General features: G+C 37.0%; 1 pseudogene; it reads right to left on the bottom strand.

Moving 5' to 3' along the window:
• LOC127440955 (protein Wnt-9a-like) overlaps window positions 1-19,505 on the bottom strand; it is a 50,723-nt pseudogene extending 31,218 nt beyond the window's left edge.
• Window positions 19,506-19,900: the final 395 nt, after the last annotated feature.

Raw genomic sequence — 19,900 nt, 5'->3', positions numbered from 1 at the left:
TGTTTATTTGTTTGAGGTTTTGAATTGGGATGAAAATTCAAGGTCCAATTCAAGAAGTTGCCTAAATGTGTATTCTGCAAATATATCACAGTAAAACTACATCCATGAAAGTTTCAAAGTAAAACAATATTACATTAAATGAATATGCTACAAGCTTTAAACAGCATCCAAAAACATTTTCCTTCTCTGAAAAGTTGGAAGTATAAATCACATGGAAAAGTGTATTACATAACTATGACTGTGTTCTAATAACTTAAGTTAAGTCACAAATTATTTTAATGGCTAGATCAATTACATGTGTCTGAGAAAATGCCTGACTGAGACCTGGGATTCTGTGCTTAAATCACTCATGACTTCTCCATTCATCTTTCACTAAAATTTGAGATACAAATTCGACACAAAGCAGCAAACACACTGCAAGAAGTCCCAAGAATAGCATATTTTAATTTTAATCTGTCATGACAACTCAATACAAGTCAAAAGGACAAATTTGTAATCAATTCATAAACAGCAAGGGTCTCAAACTCAAATTACCTCAGGGCCACTGGCTTGATGGTGTTCTCCATCAGAGTCCAGTTAAACAGCTGCAACAAATAGTTGTTTTAAAAAAGTGTTTAAACATCCATGCATTTTAACTATTTACAGATAGTGGCAGAGTTAGCTTTCAACTTTTGGCGGATGTGAGCACATAGGCTTGTTGTCATCAACTAGGCTACAATTGTAATTCATGTTGAAAGCCATGTGGTAAAATATACAGTTGCCCCAAAGTATTCGGACACCTTATTTACACTCACTGTAAATGTCTGTGCATTATACACAGAATCAGCCACAACATTAAAACCACCTGCCTAATATTGTGTAGGTCCCCCTCGTGCTGCTAAAACAGCATCAACCCGCATCTCAGAATAGCATTCAGAGATGATATTCTTCTCACCACAATTGTACAGAATGGTTATCGGAGTTACCGTAGACTTTATCAGTTCGAACCAGTCTAGCCATTCTCTGTTGACCTCTCTCATCAACAAGGCATTTCCATCCACAGAACTGCTGCTCACAGGATGTTTTTTGTTTTTGGCACCATTCGGAGTAAATTCTAGAGACTGTTGTGCGTGAAAATCCCAGGAGATCAGCAGTTACAAAAATACTCAAACCAGCCCGTCTGGCACCAACAATCATCCATGTGATTATCTAATCAGCCAATCGTGTGGCAGCAGTGCAGTGCATAAAATCATGTAGATACGGGTCAGGAGCTTCAGTTAATGTTCGCATCAACCATCAGAATGGGGAAAAAATGTGATCTCAATGATTTGGACCGTGGCATGATTGTTGGTGCCAGATGGGCTGGTTTGAGTATTTCTGTAACTGCTTATCTCCTGGGATTTTCACACGCAACAGTCTCTAGAATTTGCTGCGAGGGGGTTTCGATTACAGCTGCTGAGAGAGTGACAGCAGGTGGGGTTAAGGCATCTGCTGCCTGCCAGGAACAAACCCAGGAACTTTTGTACAATGGGCTTATTCATTGCATGTGATGCATGCCCCGGGCATAATAAACACAGGAGTGGATTTATTATATGGAGAATGAAGGCCACCCGCAAGCAGGTGAGTGATACGTGCAAGCTGTTTTATCTCTTCGCATCGCACGAAAACGCTCACTGACTTTCATTTGAACCAGTTTCAAAAGCGAAACTGCCCGAGTGAGACCCAGCGTGTGTGTGATAGAGACTGAGATGGACGTGGCCATTCAGCAAGCTGCAGACAGTTATACTTGTAGAGACTGAACGGCAACCAGAGAAAATAATATTTTTGAGATTTTAAAGTTCAGCAAATTTAAACTGCAGCATTCAATATTTTTTTATCAGGGACAGAAAACTAAATGTTTTTCAATTCGGTTCGTTCTGAGCAAAAACTTTCGGTTCAGAAGTTCCGCAGCCTCCTTTCCAAAAGTTTACCGGTTAGAACAAATTTAAAAAACGGTTAATTACGTGAAATACCAACTGCAGTGTTGCCAGATCTCACAAGAGAAACAAGCAACATGGTCTGGAAAAACAAGCTCCTTGCTTCACCAAAATAAGCAGAAATAAGCAATACATGTTTTTCCAGTGTGGTGGATTTATTGACATAGAAATCATAACAAGCAGTTGATTAACAGTTAAGTAAATTCTATTTACAGATCTGTTTCTGAGTCAAAACCCGGCAGCATCAAATCTGTATTCATTTAACATATCTAACAATAATTCAGTGAAGACTTGGAAACAACTGAGAAATGTACTTTTTACCTTTACTAATGTTTTCCTTGTCTCAATTAGACGTGCTTGTACAGTATATGTAGTAATTATCCATAGTTGTTAAAAAGGTCTTCATTCAGAGAATACGACATCCACAATGGGCAAAGAAATGTGTGATGCTATAGGATCAAAGCACATGTTTAAATTTTTCAGGCAATATGAAGTGGTGTTGTTCCAAATATTTACTGTGATAAACTCTTAGGCCTTTAGTTTCATGAAAAAAATATTAGAACAAAATTAACCGGTTATAACCAGTTACCAGCATTTAAAAATAACGTTTTCACTCAGGAACAATTGACTTCACTTTGTTCCAGTTTTCGGTTGCATTCTGTTACAAATTTCGTTCATTTTCGTTTTTTGTTTTTGTTCCTTGAACTGTTTTTAGTCCCTGTTTTTTATATCTGTATATAGAGTTGAATAATGCATTGGCAATGTACACTAAGATTCTCTTGCCAATAAAGTTTGATACGAGTTGAATCTGCCCATTTGATCCTATTATTAAAAAAAAAAAAAAAAAAGTAAACTGGAAAATGACAGAAGATTTTGCCCAAATTGTAATTACAGCATTTACATTGATTTTATGGCATGTATACATATACTTCTATCAAAGTTTAATACCTGTAAAAATGTTTAACTCCATTCGAAAAACAAAACTACAACAAAAAATAAATAAAAAAAATACATTTTAACATGTACATTTAAATAATTAAAATAAATGATCACTAACCAATTTCTTGCAAGTTCTTTAAGACAAAATTTAAAGTAAATATATTTATGATTTTTTAAGGTTTGTTTTAAGGGCTTTTGAAAGATACCAAATTTTTGAGAGTTTGGCCATGACAACTTCCTCTCATTTGTCTATAAATATGGATTGAAATGTATCAGTTCAATTCAGCATATTAAAGACAATATGAATTAAATATTTTTTTTTCAATAAACTATTTTGATCATATGTATTTTATGCACTAAACACTATACTGACATTTAAAAAAAAAGGGAAATTGTAAAACTTTTTTCGCTGGGTCTCAAGAACTAACGGTAAAATGACATCACAGTTTGTAATGTAAAATAATGAGATTTTGAGCAGGCTGCATATATGATAATACACAGAAATATTAGTTCACTCTTTAAATATATCTTATAAAAAGTACATGTCAGAATTTTCAAAGCTCTGTTAAATTTTATTTTATTTTATTTTTTATTTTTTTTGTGGTGGGGATGAATGGAATGGAATGGTGATTGAGAGATTTACCTCAAAAGCCTGTTGTATCATATTTGATACATGTAATTTCATATGGATTTTTCAATAAAATAATATACAAAATTTTAATGCAGCACAAGTTGCTTATATTCAGCAAATCCTCATTATAAAATATCAGTAACAATAAAATCATTACTGTTACTTTATTAAAATAAGCTGTAATTTATCCCAACATAAGAGTCACTTTGCACGTAAGTCCGCCATTTTAAATGAATCAATATAAACATTGAAACCACTTTTTTTCACAAATAACCACTAGATGGTGCCATAAACATGTGAACCTTACATACCATATGTTTTTTTGGCTTTTCAGCTTGAACAGAGAGTGAGACAGGAGCCGTCAAACGTTGTGTATCATATTTGATGCACACGTCATTATAGGGTTAATCACAGAAAAATGTGTGATCAATTAGTTAAAAATTTTTTATCAATTCACAGCCCTAATATGTACACAGTATACAAATATACACACACACACACACACACACACACACACACACACACATGGCCAAAAGTTTGTAATAATATACAGATTTTGCTCTTATGGAAAGAAATTGGTACTTTTATTCACCAAAGTGGCATTCAACTGATCACAAAGTATAGTCAGGACATTAGTAATGTGAAAAATTACTATTACAATTTGAAAATAATGTTCAGAACTTCTTAAACTACTTCAAAGTGTTCTCATCAAAAAATCATCCACGTGCAGCAATGACAGCTTTGCAGATCCTTGGCATTCTAGCTGTCAGTTTGTCCAGATACTCAGGTGACATTTCACCCCACACTTCCTGTAGCACTTGCCATAGATGAGGCTGTCTTGTCGGGCACTTCTCACACCTTACAGTCTAGCTGATCCCACAAAAGCTCAATGGGGTGAAGATCCATAACACTCTTTTCCAATTATCTGTTGTCCAATGTCTGTGTTTCTTTGCCCACTCTAACCTTTTCTTTTTGTATTTTGTGTTTCAAAAGTGTCTTTTTCTTTGCAATTCTTCCCATAAGGCCTGCACCCCTGAGTCTTCTCTTTACTGTTGTACATGAAACTGGTGTTGAGCGTGTAGAATTCAATGAAGCTGTCAGCTGAGGACATGTGAGGCGTCTATTTCTCAAACTAGAGACTCTGATGTACTTATCCTCTTGTTTAGTTGTACATCTGGCCTTCCACATCTCTTTCTGTCCTTGTTAGAGCCAGTTGTCTTTTGTCTTTGAAGACTGTAGTGTACACCTTTGTATGAAATCTTCAGTTTTCTGGCAATTCAAGCATTGTATAACCTTAATTCCTCAAAACAATGATTGACTGACGAGTTTCTAGAGAAAGCCGTTTCTTTTTTGCAAGTTTTGACCTAATATTGACCTTAAGACATGCCAGTCTATTGCATACTGTGGCAACTCAAAAACAAACACAAAGACAACGTTAAACTTCATTAAATGAGCCAAATAGCTTTCTACTGTGTTTGATATAATGGCAAGTGATTTTCTAGTACCAAATTAGCAATTTAGCATGATTACTCAAGGATAAGGTGTTGGATTGATGGCTGCTGGAAATGGGGCCTGTCTAGATTTGATTTAAAAATGAGTTTTTTTCAAATAGTGATGGTGCTGTTTTTTACATCAGTAATGTCCTGACTATACTTTGATTTGTTGAATGCCACTTTGGTGAATTAAAGTACCAATTTCCTTCCGAAACAGCAAAATCTGTACATTATTCCAAACTTGTGGCCGCCAGTATATATATATAATTTTTTTTTTTTTTTTTTTTTTTTTTTTGTGGTTAAAATATAACAATCCTTTTAGAAAACTAAGGCCAAACTCAAATGCAGAAAGTGAAAAATTATTAGTGGACCACATTCAAATATTAAATATTAGAACTTGAAGGGGTCATGTGAAAAAGTGGCTACCACTCACTGTATAATCTCATGGGACAGTACTTTGACACACCTGATAGACCACTATAAAGTTCTCTTTTCCCTAACCCCTACAATAGTCTATGAGATCACAAGAAAATTGTCTGCCTAACTAGAAAAATGCTCCCAAATAGCAAGAATATGACAGATTGTCTACCATTGACAAACTCTTTCACAGTCTGGAAGGGAAGAGTCACATGACGGCAACAGTTGAGTGACACACACAGGATGTGAACAAGTCATAATGACCTTTAGAGTCACTCTGGACTGTGGCTCTGTCTAATGGCACATGTTCTCTGGAATTCCAACACAAATGAACTTGCGCAATGCTAGAGAGGTTGAGAAATATCATGTTAAAAAATTGACTGGTTTGTTCAAGACCAAAACCCATAACATGAAAATTACAGACTTGCACACAGAGAGAATGGTTAAAAATCAATTGGATACGGATAGACATTCCAGAATGTAAGAAAGATTTCACAAGGAAAAGCATCATCCGTGTGCTAGTGGGGCCAGATGGACGAGGAAGTGTTGTTTATTCACTCGGCACTAATATTTTGTTTGGCAAGGTCACATGAGACTGAACTTAAAATCATTAACAGAGCAGGCGAGCCATGTGCTTGCAGTAGCCGGTGCACTACAGCTGTAACCAGGTGTAATATCCAAAGAAAAAGTTAAATGGACAACACCTAGCACATCCCACAGGAAAATTGTATTATTCAATGACGTAATGGAGTTCTCAGTTATGTTTTATTTCAGTAACAACTTTGTCCCAGATGTTTCTCCTTAAAAACCTTGGGAGCAATGTTTACAGATGTTTACATTTTCTGAAGAAAATGTGAGTGTTGTTTAACTAAAAGGGTTTGTGATTGCAACGCCGTTGCTACAGTTGAGGTAACAAGGTGTTCTGAGTGTTTTTAGCGCCTTGCCATGTAGTTGCAGGGGTCCTCTGTGAGGTTGCTAGGGTTTTTAGGTAGTTATTTACTGGCCCAAGTCAATCCTCGTGTTTCTACTGATATTCTGATCCCTAGATTTGACTTGGGTCACACCTTCAATGTAAGTCTAGGAGAATTAGTCGCCTGTTTTACTGTCTGCCATGCAAAACTCATAAGTCTGATCACTTAGAAAGAAAAAGCACACCTCTTCTTAACAAGCTGGCCACAATTTAAGCTACCATTCATTGCTTTAGCACAAACCGTGCGGGACGAGTTACACACCAAAGTTTAAATAAACCCTAATCCTAATTATAAGTATGAGTAATAGTAATAGAAGTTTCTTTCAAGGCAAGTCAGTCCACTCTGTGACCATCTTGGGAATACTCCCAGGCAGCTACATTCTATGGCATAAAAGTACAGCTCCTATTTACCTGACTGGGGAAAGACTGATATCTCCAAAATGGTTGGTCAAGAATACAATCAAAGAACATTTTTCAAAGCAGTAGTAAAATCTGACAACAATAGTATCATAACTTTTGCTTTTTTAGCTCAGATCACACACAAAAAAGTTATTTTTCAGGCTGGTTCAGCTAATACTGTATGCATTCTGGAGTTAATTGACAAGTGAAGTCTATATCAAAAAGTAAATTGCTCTTTTATTTGTAAGGTGGGACTTCCTTTTGTAAACTCGCCATATTGGGCATTCCAATTTCTCCCATTCATTTTTATACAAGTGGTCTGTCTCGGATAAACTGTCTCTGGTAATAGTGACTAGGCTAATGCTGCATTCCAGACAACTCGGAATTTTCCCAACTCCTAATAAAAAATAATGAAGTCGGACATCTGACTTGTGAACTCGGGGCAGATCGACCAACCTCAACTTCAGTGAGAAGCGTCATTTGACGCAATTTCCAAGATGCAATAAACCGCAGAAACTGGAGCTGGGATTTGTGAAACAAAAAAAAACATTTACGTATTTTCACAGCATGAAGTGCATGAATATGCAATGTACAATAAAGATACAAGAGGATATTAGAAGAATTGTTTGTGTTCCAATAAAATTGCCAATGTTTTCACCTATTTTGTTTGTGAAATCACTACTTGGCTGTACTGCGTTTATGCATTTGGCATGTATTTTGGCCGTGACGTGTGACTGACTGGAACACAATGAGATCGGAACTGGGAAATTTCAGTTCGGATATTCCCACCTCCAACTTCATCTGGAACTCAGCATAAGTTACCTTAGCAAGCACCAGTAATAAAATAAAATGTGCAGTTTAATAAAATTAATGTGCATAGCGAATATAGTTTAGTATTTGAGTTCATATTAAAATCAGTAGAGGAGACAACTATGATATTTCTTCATTGAGAAAAATCTAAGGAGGAGGAGATTTCAGCAAAAAAAAAAAAAAAAAAAAAAACTCCATTTAATCTCAGGGGAAACAATTGAGATATAATTTGTAATTTTTCTTGCGCCACAACTTCAGAAAATTATAAATACAAATGTTTCTCAGTCAAGACACACACAGTAGGTTGGTGCATACAGTACTCTGTGTGTGTGTGTGTGTGTGTGTGTGTGTGTGTGTGTGTGTGTGTGTGTGTGTGTGTGTGTGTGTGTGTGGTTAGCGTTAGTAAGAGGTTTAACCACGGGGCTGTGCACGGGTCAGCTGCTCAGCGATGGTGACTGTGTGACTGGCACAGCGTGGGTGCACCAGGGAGCTCCGCATGACTCTACCTATCGACCTCACACCATGCCACTGAGAAACCCAGAACCCAGTGACAGGTACGAGAGCCGCTCAAGAGCTCCACTCTCTCCTCTGGGCTCTCACTAAAAGCCTTTAATAAAAGCACGCAAACATAAACCTTAATGATCTGTTTGCCTTGACCATGCAGGCATAAAAGATGGGACTTCTAGCATGTTTTGATTGTGGGGGTCAGTAAAATAGCATTTATGGTTTATATGTTAGCTGTATGACAATATAATGACATACCATCCATGACAGTGATTCTCCAGGAATGCTGATACATCAATCAAGTTCATCTCAATGTGCAATTCTAACAACGCTTAAAATAAATGGAGGGTAAAATGCCTTTTACCCACCCAATCAATCTCACAAAACACAAGCAGCTATATTAGTTACAGTTATTTACAGTTACTTCTGACGGAGATTAATGAGTATTTCCTACATATTGGAGACTCTTGTGAAGTCAGCTTCTTTAAGCCTCTAATCTAAGTGCTTAGAGGAACCGTAATGCAAAATGCAGTACAATATTTAAAAATGTGTTCACATATTTCTTCAGCAAACCTGGAACTTTTCTCATGTACCTCAGGCTTAAAGACCCACTTAACCCTCAACCCCATAAAATGTTTGTCATTTAAAAAGTTTTATGGCTTTTTATCAATCTAGGTTAACTTTAAAGGAATATTCTGGGTTCAATACAAGTTAAGCTCAATCTACAGCACATGTGGCATAATGTTGATTAACACAAATTTATTTTCGACTCGTGCAAAAATCGTAAAAATGGAAGTGAATGGGGCAAATGTTTGGAGGGTTTAAAGGCAGAAATGTGAAGATTATAATTTTATAAAAGCACTTGCATGAATTCTTCTGTTAAAACTCATGTATTATTTGAACTGTAAAGTTGTTTAAATTTTCATTTCTACAGTCGTTTTAGGGTTTGCTGACATTACATCATCATGGAAACAAAGTTGTAAAATTGGCTATATCTTTACACAGAAAAGGTTTGTAAGTGATTGTATCACACTAAAATCATGTTAACACACATATTGCTTACGTCTTGTGGCTTAAACTAAAAGATACTTTAAGGTCTCTTTATGCTGATGTACTCCTAAATGTTTACAAAATGTACATGGTACGTGGTTCATATGTTCAAGGAACGGCAGCTGGTCGAGTTCCTGGTGCCCCCGTAGGGAGTAGGATCACCACGCAGACTGCATAATATGCATATAAGCAGCGGCAGTGCCAGTCAGTAATTCTACATTGAAGATGAATAATACCAAGAAATGTATTCAGAAGGTCCCTTACCACATCCTTCACAGTTTAAGCAATGAATACTTTTTGAGGTATTAATAATAAAGTGTATATCCTTTCTTAAATGCTGAGAACTTTCCTGACCCATGACCATGACCAAAAATATATATACACTACCGGTCAAAGGTTTTGAAACACTTGACAGAAATGTTTCTCATGATCTTAAAAATCTTTTGATCTGAAGGCGTATGCTTAAATGTTTGAAATTAGTTTTCTAGACAAAAATATAATTGTGCCACCATATTAATTTATTTCATTATAAAACTAAAATTTAATAAAAATAAAAAAAAATTTAAAAGTTTTTGAAATTGATGACTTGGACCAAATAATAAAGAAAAGCAGCGAATAAGTGCCCAACATAGATGGGAACTCCTTCAATACTGTTTAAAAAGCATCCCAGGGTGATACCTCAAGAAGTTGGTTGAGAAAATGTCAAGAGTACATGTCTGCAAATTCTAGGCAAAGGGTGACTACTTTGAAGATGCTAAAATATAACACAGTTTTGATTTATTTTGGATTTTGTTTAGTCACAACATAATTCCCATAGTTCCATTTATGTTATTCCATAGTTTTAATGACTTTACTATTATTCTAAAATGTGAAGAAAAAAAAGATTATAATAAAGAATGAGTAAGTGTTTCAAAACTTTTGACCGGTAGTGTGTATTTTCTTTATTTATTCGATTATTTATCTTCTTTATCTTATTTATGTATACATCTGTGTTGGTATATATGTATTTTTACATTTATTTGTTATTTACTTTTTTTTCCTTCACCTGTACTTCTTGTCTTTATGAGTCAGTAATAGCACTCCTACATTGTTGGCTCAGTGTAATTTTGTACATCTTACTGAACATTTATAGTGAATCTTCTGTTTTTCAATAAAAAATAAATGTAAAAAAATCCACAGTTTTAGCACAATGTGTGGACTTTTCAGACGGTCCCTTACCACACCCTCCACAATATTAGCACGTATCAGCACAATGTGTGGACTTTTCAGACGACCCCTTACCCACCATATGAAAAATTTTCAACTTATATCAATGTTAAATTAACGATCTGGAACTATTTCATCGTGACGCCATCTGACCAGCTTACGGGACAAATCAGTTCCCGTATAGATTCGATACGGGACACATCATTTCATATTTAAATATGGGACAATCCTGTATTTTATGGGATGGTTGGCAATCCTACCTGGAGGTCTAATACATTCTCATGTGCAAAGTGTGGATGTGGAAAATCATGAGTTTATCGGGAGACATTGTAAATTGGGATACAGCGGGAGGAGGGGTGGAAAAACGGGAGAAACCCAGAAAAATATGGGTCCAAAAAGGACATAAAGGAAGCATAAATGTAATCCATAAGACTCCAAAGGTTAAATCCATATCTTCTGAAGTGATATAATAGGTGTGGGTGAGAAACAGATACATATTTAAGTCTTTTTTTACTGTAAATCTACACTTTCACTTCCACATTGTGCTGTGGAACTGACTTTAACATTTAGCCACCTACTGGTCGGGGTTTGTCAAAAGTGGAGATTTATCTGTTTCTCACCTACACTTATCATATAGCTTCAGATGATATGGGTTAAACCACTGGAGTTTTATGGATTACTTTTATGCTGCCTTTATGTCCTTTTTGGACCTTCTGATTTCTGGTCACCATTCACTTGCATTGTGAGGACATACAGAGCTGAGATATTCTTCTAAAAATCTTATTTAAAAAAAAAAACAGCAAACTCCCCAACAAATAGCAAATCATGGTAAAGTCAATTGGCTGTTTTATGTCCAGCCACAATTTCCGGTTTAAATAGAAAACTGTGCTCACCAATCCATTTCATTGTGTCTTTAATTTGTTAACCGTAAGTTGTCTTTGTGCTCTATACTTGTAGTGGGCATTTTGATTCATCCCAGTGACTTGAATCCTTCAATCCAAGAAGATTTGTTCAGATTTATATACTGATTCTTTCATTGACTCTTTCTGTATGTCACATCATTACACCAGTAGGTAGGCAGCGACAGCATGTGTCTTTTAAAGCTAAAAATAACCTAAATAAATTAAATATGAATTTATATAACGTCCTTAAACCGTGTTGGGAAAACTACTCAATTGTACTCAAAAACGACGTTCGTTCGACATTCGATCAATGGCGTATTTGTTCAGTAAATTCATCCAACCAATGAAAAGCTCTATCAGCTCTACTAATCAGTCTTAGAAGTCCAGAAAAATCCACCAAAGCAGTCACTCACTTTTTAAATGAGGCATGAGTCAGTAAATGAAAGTGAACAAGAGCGATACATTCACCTAAAAGATTTGTTCAAAAAAGCCTTAATTGTCACAAGGTGAGTAACTATCCATATCCATTTAGGTTTCAGCTAAAAGAAACACAAAATGATACACTGACCAATCAGACTACATGGCTGTGAGCACAGTAAAATAATGAACAGTCCCTTGCTGTACCTCATTGTTTGTTGACAGTATGTTTTGTATAGGGACCAGCCTCAACTGTCTGGTTGCCATATTATTGGCTAACAATTACCATTGAGAACTGGCCCAGTTCAGTCTGTAGAGCTGGTGATTGAGATTAATTTAACCTTCCCTAATCAAAGCCTTCCATTCAGACATTCAGTTAATCAATGCTTTTAATAAAGCAAGTTTGTCAAAACGTCTAATCCATTCTGCCTTCTTGCTTTATAACTGATGATTGGCATCTCTCAAAGGGCAGGATCTGTCATTATGAGTTTGGGTGTTCACAGATTACATCATGCAGTGCCAAATTTTGCACATATAAGAGCCAAGCATTGTTGACATGACATGGGTTATGTCAGGGTTAGCTAAATAAATCCATTTGAATACATTATTATAAATAATACAATTAAAGTAAATGTGAAATCAAAGTTGACCATATTAACTTTTTTAATATACAGCCCTGGTTTTATTGTGCACACCCAGTGCACGTTAGTCTATGGAAATAGAGAATGTCTGTCTTCGCAATTTCTCATTAAAATGTTATGACTTGCACCACTTTGAAAGCAATTTTACATTTAGCAGACATCACTTGGGCCAGTTAATGTTAACCAGTGGTAAATACTACTGCTGTAGGTTATGCAGCCTTTGTAATATCTTTCCAATAGTTTATGCAGTAATTTAATGCAGGCTAACAATAATGTAACAAGGGTTACAACAATGATAGCAAAAAAAATCATGTTGACATAATTGTATCCAACAAAATAGAAAAAAAGCAATGCAGCTATATTTCAATACGCCTACTTTTTATGGAATCAAGTTGAATGAACTTAATCAAAGTAGATTATAGGCTTGTCATGTCTGTAATGAAGGCTACTGTTTGAGATTTGTTATGCTTCAAAGCAGATGAACAACTCCCAGTCCAAGCACATGAATGGTTCATAGCTCAGGGTTTTTTTACAGTCATCTTATGGTTTTGCAGTCATCTAATCTTGGCTGTAGTCACTGATCATTTAGGACCACAGTCCACCCAAAGCCCTTTGTGAAGGAACAGCCTGTGGTGGGAGACGGAAAACACACACCATGGTAGTGCCACTAATTAACGTCATCTCATCAATCCATGACCACCAAAAACTATTCAGATTCTATATTGGCTTTTTGGTTTCGCCTAGCCGTCCTCCCATCTGCAATGCCCATCAGTGCATTTCTGACGACGGTCTACATATCTACTAAACGCACATCTGATTGAGGTATGGTAGGAGCGGAGCCGCCCTCTCTTAAAAAATCCAGGCAGACCTCCAAACTGTTGTTGGAGCCATGCTACCAGAATATTGAGCCCTTTAGATGCAAGTGTGCCAAACACATTTAAAGACATTCCCCAGAGCAATAATACCATATAATCAGGATGGGGTTGGGATGACTCCTGCGGGAGAAGCCATTCTCACAGCTTGTCCATTGAGGAAAAACAAACCAGTAGAAATGTAGAGACACGGATTTATGTTTTTCAAGCGGTTACTGAAAATCTCATGAAAAGCCAATGAGATAATGATAATCTAAAGTGTGTTTATAGAGGAAAAGCTAAGCTGTCAAACTATGATACCCATTGGAAATAGAATTGTAGTTTTTTGCATTGGGTTCTTCCTGTACTAGTCTCGCATAGCCAGACTACGGCATAAATTCTGGTCTACATTGCAGCTTATTCTGTATAAGAACCACCCACTTGGGCAGAAAAAGACCATATGACTGACATGTAAAGCAACCAGCCACAGTTTGTTTTCTTTATCTGAAATACCCAGTGTTGGGGAAGCTACTCTGAAACTGCTTTCCAAACTACAAGCTGCTCATAACTTAGTTAAACTACAGTCAAGCATTACTCTAATAAAACCTTGGTTAAATGTATGAAAACCATGGTTTCCACCAAAAAAACGTGGTTACTACAGTCATGGTTACTAAAATATTACTATTGTAACACCATGGTTAATTTTCTTAAGGGTTAACAAATAGGGTGACAAAATTAGAAAACACCCTATTTTATATAACAGAATCCAAATATAGTGATGAACAGCAGCAATACACAAAATATTTTGCTTCAAGAAGGCAAAGTCGCTTTAAGGCTGCGCAGGGCTTAAGTGAATCATTTATGTGAACTAGTTCATTTCCAAAATAACTGACTCATGAAAATGTATTAATTACCGTTGGAGTTCCCAATGATAAATATAAGTGAATCGCTTATTTTAACCGGCTCATTTACATGAACTGCGACAAACAACCAATTCAGTTAAATGATTTGGCTCCCAGATCAAGAAATTTCTTTCAGTTTTGTGTGGGGCTGTCAACTGGGCTGAGAAACTAAATTCGAATTTTTACATTAAATATTACAAAAATTTGAATTAAATTAGTATTTTAAAGTCTGTAGATTTTTAAATTGCCGTTGTTTCCTTAGCCCACAAGAGTATGCACTGAATACATTTTAAACCATACAGCACCATGTTAAATTATTGCAAAGAACATTCCCGCCTGTTAAAAATTCCATTCCATTTTAAACTAATGTGCATAAAGTATTTCATTACTTACAGTTGAATGTACCTTAGTAATATTACCAGATAGCAGTGCTATTTGGCTAAACACGGTGGTGAATTGGCTCAGACTATGAGCCCAGGGACTGTTCAAATAGACGGAGCATAACAGAATGAAACTGAATGCAAGGATCTCAAAACACATGGCTTAATCTGAGAAACGCTGATAAGAGAGCAAGACGCAATGGCCAAAGACCTCCACCTAAGGGGTTGTTCACACCAAACTATTTTGCAACCATCCAGTTTACCATTTGTTTTTCTATTTAAACATGTGCTAGACGGAAACATTTTATTGTTTCGGCACGTTTTGTTGTATATTCAGCATCTCATGCAGGAGCGCTGTGTTTTTTAGATGCCATGTCAAGTTAATAAGAATTTCAACCTTTAAGAAGCGTCTCAAGACACCAGCTTTCTGTTAAACTGTATTTGTTGCGCTGCATCTAGCCTTTTATGGTGCAAGACTGCAATCGGTCTGAATTCAACGTCAGTGATTCGCACACATCCAGTATTAGAATGCACAGTTTTAGCATTTTGTTCTGCGTTTTTATATTTATTTTATTTTTATTATTAAATTATTTTCTAATTTAATTTGACAGCACTACATCAGACGGTCAGTGTGGACATTGTAAACCTGAGACTAGTCCTTTACAAAACACTACTCCACGTCTGATGTAACTGTAATTTTGCGATTTAAAGTTTTGTACTGTATGTGTGTATGATTCAATAAAATTATGTACAGTTGTCCGTAGATACTGCTATTCTCTGACACTGAAAGGCGATCCACCACAGCTCAGGCAGCAGCTCTCATCAACATTCCCAAGCATAAGTCTAGTCAAGAGATTAAATCTGAATGTCCTCTACAGCAAGCTGCTTCTGTACAGGGGTTTTCCTAAGAGCTGCGGCCAAAAAACTGCCAAAGTGCCACTGCAAACAGATGAAATGCTGTTTTGACCACAACTACCTTTGAATACCTTTGAACTGTTGCTCTTTTTACCTTCTCCCTGTATCCTCTTCATACAGAGTTCTGTTCTCATATCTGTTTTTGCCACTCATTTCCCACTGTGCTAAGGTTTCATACAGGAGCTGATGCTGATTGAAGAGCAGAGGGTTTTTACAGTAGTGACTGCACCCTCTGGTGGAAGCTTTAGAGGATGCAGGTACTTCTCCACATGTCTACAGATTCTGATAAAACCTGAGAACGACTCATTATTCACTCTTGAATTCAACCAGAATAAATAACCGATAACTTTTGAGGAGTGTTGCACAACTCTGATATCAGTACTCTCAGTATAGATGCAATGAGCATCAGAAGACCCCACCAGACAACTAAAACGACCCATTGAGAATGGTCTTCAAAAGCTAGAGTTTGAGTGATCCCCTATCAGGGACTACTCCAGAACTGATCTTCAGGGTCTCATCTCAAGCAACATACATTTTGTCAACAGTAGTTTACACAAGCACTGTACGCATGCAGCCTGATTTTTCTAAATGCACGTACTCTGTATGCATAGTCTGCGCATGCAAATGTAATTATTTGCACTAAAAAGTGGGTCTACAAGGTGGCAGCACCCACAGTTGTGCTGTTGCTTTCACAAAGCAGAGCAAGAAGACAATGGGACACAATGGTGGAAACAACAACAACAGTGAATGTGTACATCAAGAGCGTTTGTGTGGAGGTAGGGAGATACATGCATTTGTATAACTCGAGCCTGAAAGACTATAAAGACATCTTTATGAGTCTAAACTCCTGAAAAGAAAGAGTTGAGTATCTCATAGCAGTCATAGTGTGCATGTGTTATCACCTGTGTATTTGCGCACAGTCAAATGCAGTATACTTTGAAAGACTAGAGCAATTGACTGTAGGCATACACTAGTGTTCAAGGAAAAAAAACGAAGTACACCTTTATATTTCAAAGAACAGAAGCCATGGGATCCATTTGAACTATGACTGAGATAAAAAGGCAGGAGCTTTGGGATTTTCATTTCACTTAGAAATTGCAGAAGATTTGTAACACAACAGAAGTGATTTACACCTCTCTTAATATTTAGAATAACAACTTAAGTGGAAATAACCAACATCTCTCATAAATGTCATAAATCTTTACCCCATTTCCTAATTCAAGTTGACTCTTAGGGCAGTAATACAGAGCAGATCCCCACGTTTGACCCCAGGCTGGCCTCCACAGGAGATCTGTATGAACTTGTCAGAGCCAGGCACAAAAGAACCTCATTCCATGGATATTCAGGGCTTATTTCCCCCATGTTTTCTCGGCATGTAACCCCTTCCTATTCTCACTTTAGGCTTTTTGATGTGAGCTAAACACCTAGATAAAAAGCATGCATCCCCTGCATTGCCTCCTTTCCTAGTTCCAGAAACATGTCAATAATTCCACCACCACTTCGTCCCCACCCAACCAAACCTGGTCTCTCCAGGTCTGCTGCTGCTGCTGAACAAGACCAGCTTAAATTGACATGGAGCACCTGCCGCAACGGGCTGGAGGGGACTGTGTGGTAAAAACCGAAGGCTTGCATTCTTGTGGCCAGGATGACAATTTCAGCAATGGCTCAACTAGGCAAGGAATCCCACCCAACCCTGAGAGACATGGGGCCGTGGGCAAACAGAGATGTGTTTAGGTTACATATATGCTCCACCGCACTGGGGAAATTGGGTATGCAACACTGACCCTCTATTTTAAGTAAATCAGTACCCAGAGGATGCAGCATGAGCCTCATGGAAGGTATTTATTTGCACATGTTAGTAGACGCAAGTTTGACAGTGGCTTCATGCCATCTCTGACACTGAGAGTCCAAGGTTGAAATTACATGATTTATAATTGTGCCTAACCAGGTATGAACTGTAATTCACTCTGTTCCTCTATGCCAAGTCCAGGTCAAGGGACAAGCTTTTCAACTTGATATATCAAACCATCTAGAACAGTCCATCTGCATTTGAAGAGTTGCCCCCTTCACTGAGTTCAATGAAAGCGTTTGTGCCATTTCGAGAAAATGCTATATATCAGCATTTTAAAAATGAACGCTCATTGTGAGAGATAAGAAAGAACACCCATAATGCCAAAGTGAAATATCGCTAATGAGTTTCCTATAGTTTGTTTTCATGACCTGATAACATGGAAGCACAAGCAATTTCCGTCAAAGAAGACAAAGTGCTGAAATTGGCAAACTCTGAATCCCTTTAAACAATGGCTGATTACCCTAACATAAACATGACAGATTGAATGCTAAAAATATTGCGACATTTATTGCACACAGTCTCTTGACACTGCATATTTGTTCATTATCAGACATTGGAGTTTAGCGTTTTCCAAGTGACGTGCCAGAAATTAAAGGAAAAATATTCTTAAGAGGCTATTGCAATTGATAGTGATCTTCGAGATCAAATAACAGTGACTATAAATCTTCATATAGAGTGCTATCCCACCCATGGTAAAGCAGGCCAGCATTTATGAAAATTATTGACTTCCTAAGAGGGGGTAGAAGAAAAGGTTTAGACCCAATCTACAACCACTGCGGCCCAACAAACCGGTTTACTGCTTCATAATGTTCAATGGGGCCTTAGGGAGCCACTCCTACCCTGGCCCTTGATTTGCCCAAACAATATCTTCCACTTACAACACCTTTCTAGATAAAATCTTTCATCAATGCTCACCACCAGCCAAGAAAAATAATTATTGAAATGCATAAAGCAGTAATTGAACTCTTGTACCTTAGATCACTTTTTCAGAGCATAGACCCAACTTGACTGGGTTAGAATACTGGGGCAATATCAGATACCTGCTTATTCATGGATTGTGTCAGGGGGGGAAATAGATTATTACAAAGTCATTTTTGAGACTTGTCCTATATATTTAATGTTTCAAAGATTAAATAGTTAAAATGTGAGTTTCAACGCAGTGCAAGACAAGTCTACCTCACTACTCTGCCACTCTCCAAATCTGGTTTCCAACTTGTTGAAACAAGTGTCAGTGGCTCAAAGACAATGATTAGAAGTTAAACACATGTTTCTGAAAAGATGAAGTTCTGGTGTGACCGCTGAAAGACAAGGAAAACTATAAAATAAACAAATAAATAAAATAAATGTGCAGAAATGCACGCGTCAGAGAGGAATAAATTCCAAAGGCGTTCCCGCGGTATCACATCTCCAGTGTCCACAATTACCTCAATTAAAATTATGCTAGGAGAATGTTTATAGGGGGAGCTGGGGAAACTGTAAATTCAACACACATTGTTGAACTTGCGCTTATTAATCCTAGTGAGAGAGCCAACACGAGTGTTTATGCTGGACGAAGAAATATTATCTGCGATATGAACAGACGTTTCTGCCACCAGGTTAGAGATCTTCGCGGCTTTATTGTTACCAGCTGCTGAGAGCTGCTCATGTCTGTTTCTGATCCTGTAGAAGCATCTCTTAAAACTGCCATTTAAAACACTACTAAATTAAGACGTAATACATTATTAATTCAAATTAAAAGGCACCTAACACGCCTATTATTAAATAGTAGATGATGCTGCATTATTTAATGGATTTGTAAATAATAACAGGTAAAACAAAGCAGGTGGCATCTTTGTCTGCTGAATGCTGCATGCAAACATCATCTGGATGTAATGCGATCAACGCAACTCTACCGGCTGTTATGGAGAAAACTTCACAGGTGAGTTCGAGTAACATTTTATATTACGCTATTTCTCTAGATTGCGTTTTCTTTTGAATGTATGATCTTTGATCCATCATTTCACATCTGTCTCCATTAACACATTTAAAAGCAAGAGTAGTAAAAGAAGAACAGTTGTTTTACCTACCCGAAGTAAGCTGCGCTCGGTCCAGTCAAGCTGATGAGATGCACTATAATGGTGAATGATAACCATCCCAGGAGTAGGTGTCCATCCAGCATTTTGTAGCGGCTCTGGGGCAGCTCATTTCGTTCGTCCTGAGTTGCTGTGTAAAATTCCTGCGGGTGAGAACTGCACTTCTTATACGCTGCGAGGATTTCTGCGCCCCTCCCATTGACTTAGAGCAGGAGAGAGAGAGAGAGAGAGAGAGAGAGAGAGAGAGAGAGAGAGAGAGAGAGAGAGAGAGAGAGAGAGAGAGAGAGAGAGCGAGAGCAGCTGGATTTTGAAAGCTCGTCTGGCTTAATTATTGACGTTTGCTGGAATAGACAGGCAAACAATTATGAATACAGTAATATAGTGTAATTTAAGAATTCCCACAAAAATCCGTAACCATATTTCCATAACATTTACAGAATGGAACACATAGGTAATTGGACTGATACAAGTATAAATGGACATATGGGCTATAGTAACATATGAATTTATTATTTAATGATAATATGAATAAATAAGTTAAAATAAATAATTTTATATTCCATATATTTTTATTTATATTTAATTATCTAAATA

This window comes from Myxocyprinus asiaticus, chromosome 5 (genome assembly GCF_019703515.2).
Source record: "Myxocyprinus asiaticus isolate MX2 ecotype Aquarium Trade chromosome 5, UBuf_Myxa_2, whole genome shotgun sequence".
In the NCBI taxonomy this organism is placed as follows: Eukaryota; Metazoa; Chordata; class Actinopteri; order Cypriniformes; family Catostomidae; genus Myxocyprinus; species Myxocyprinus asiaticus.
Note: the sequence above shows the minus strand (reverse complement) of the source record. Positions and strands in the feature narration are given on the sequence as shown.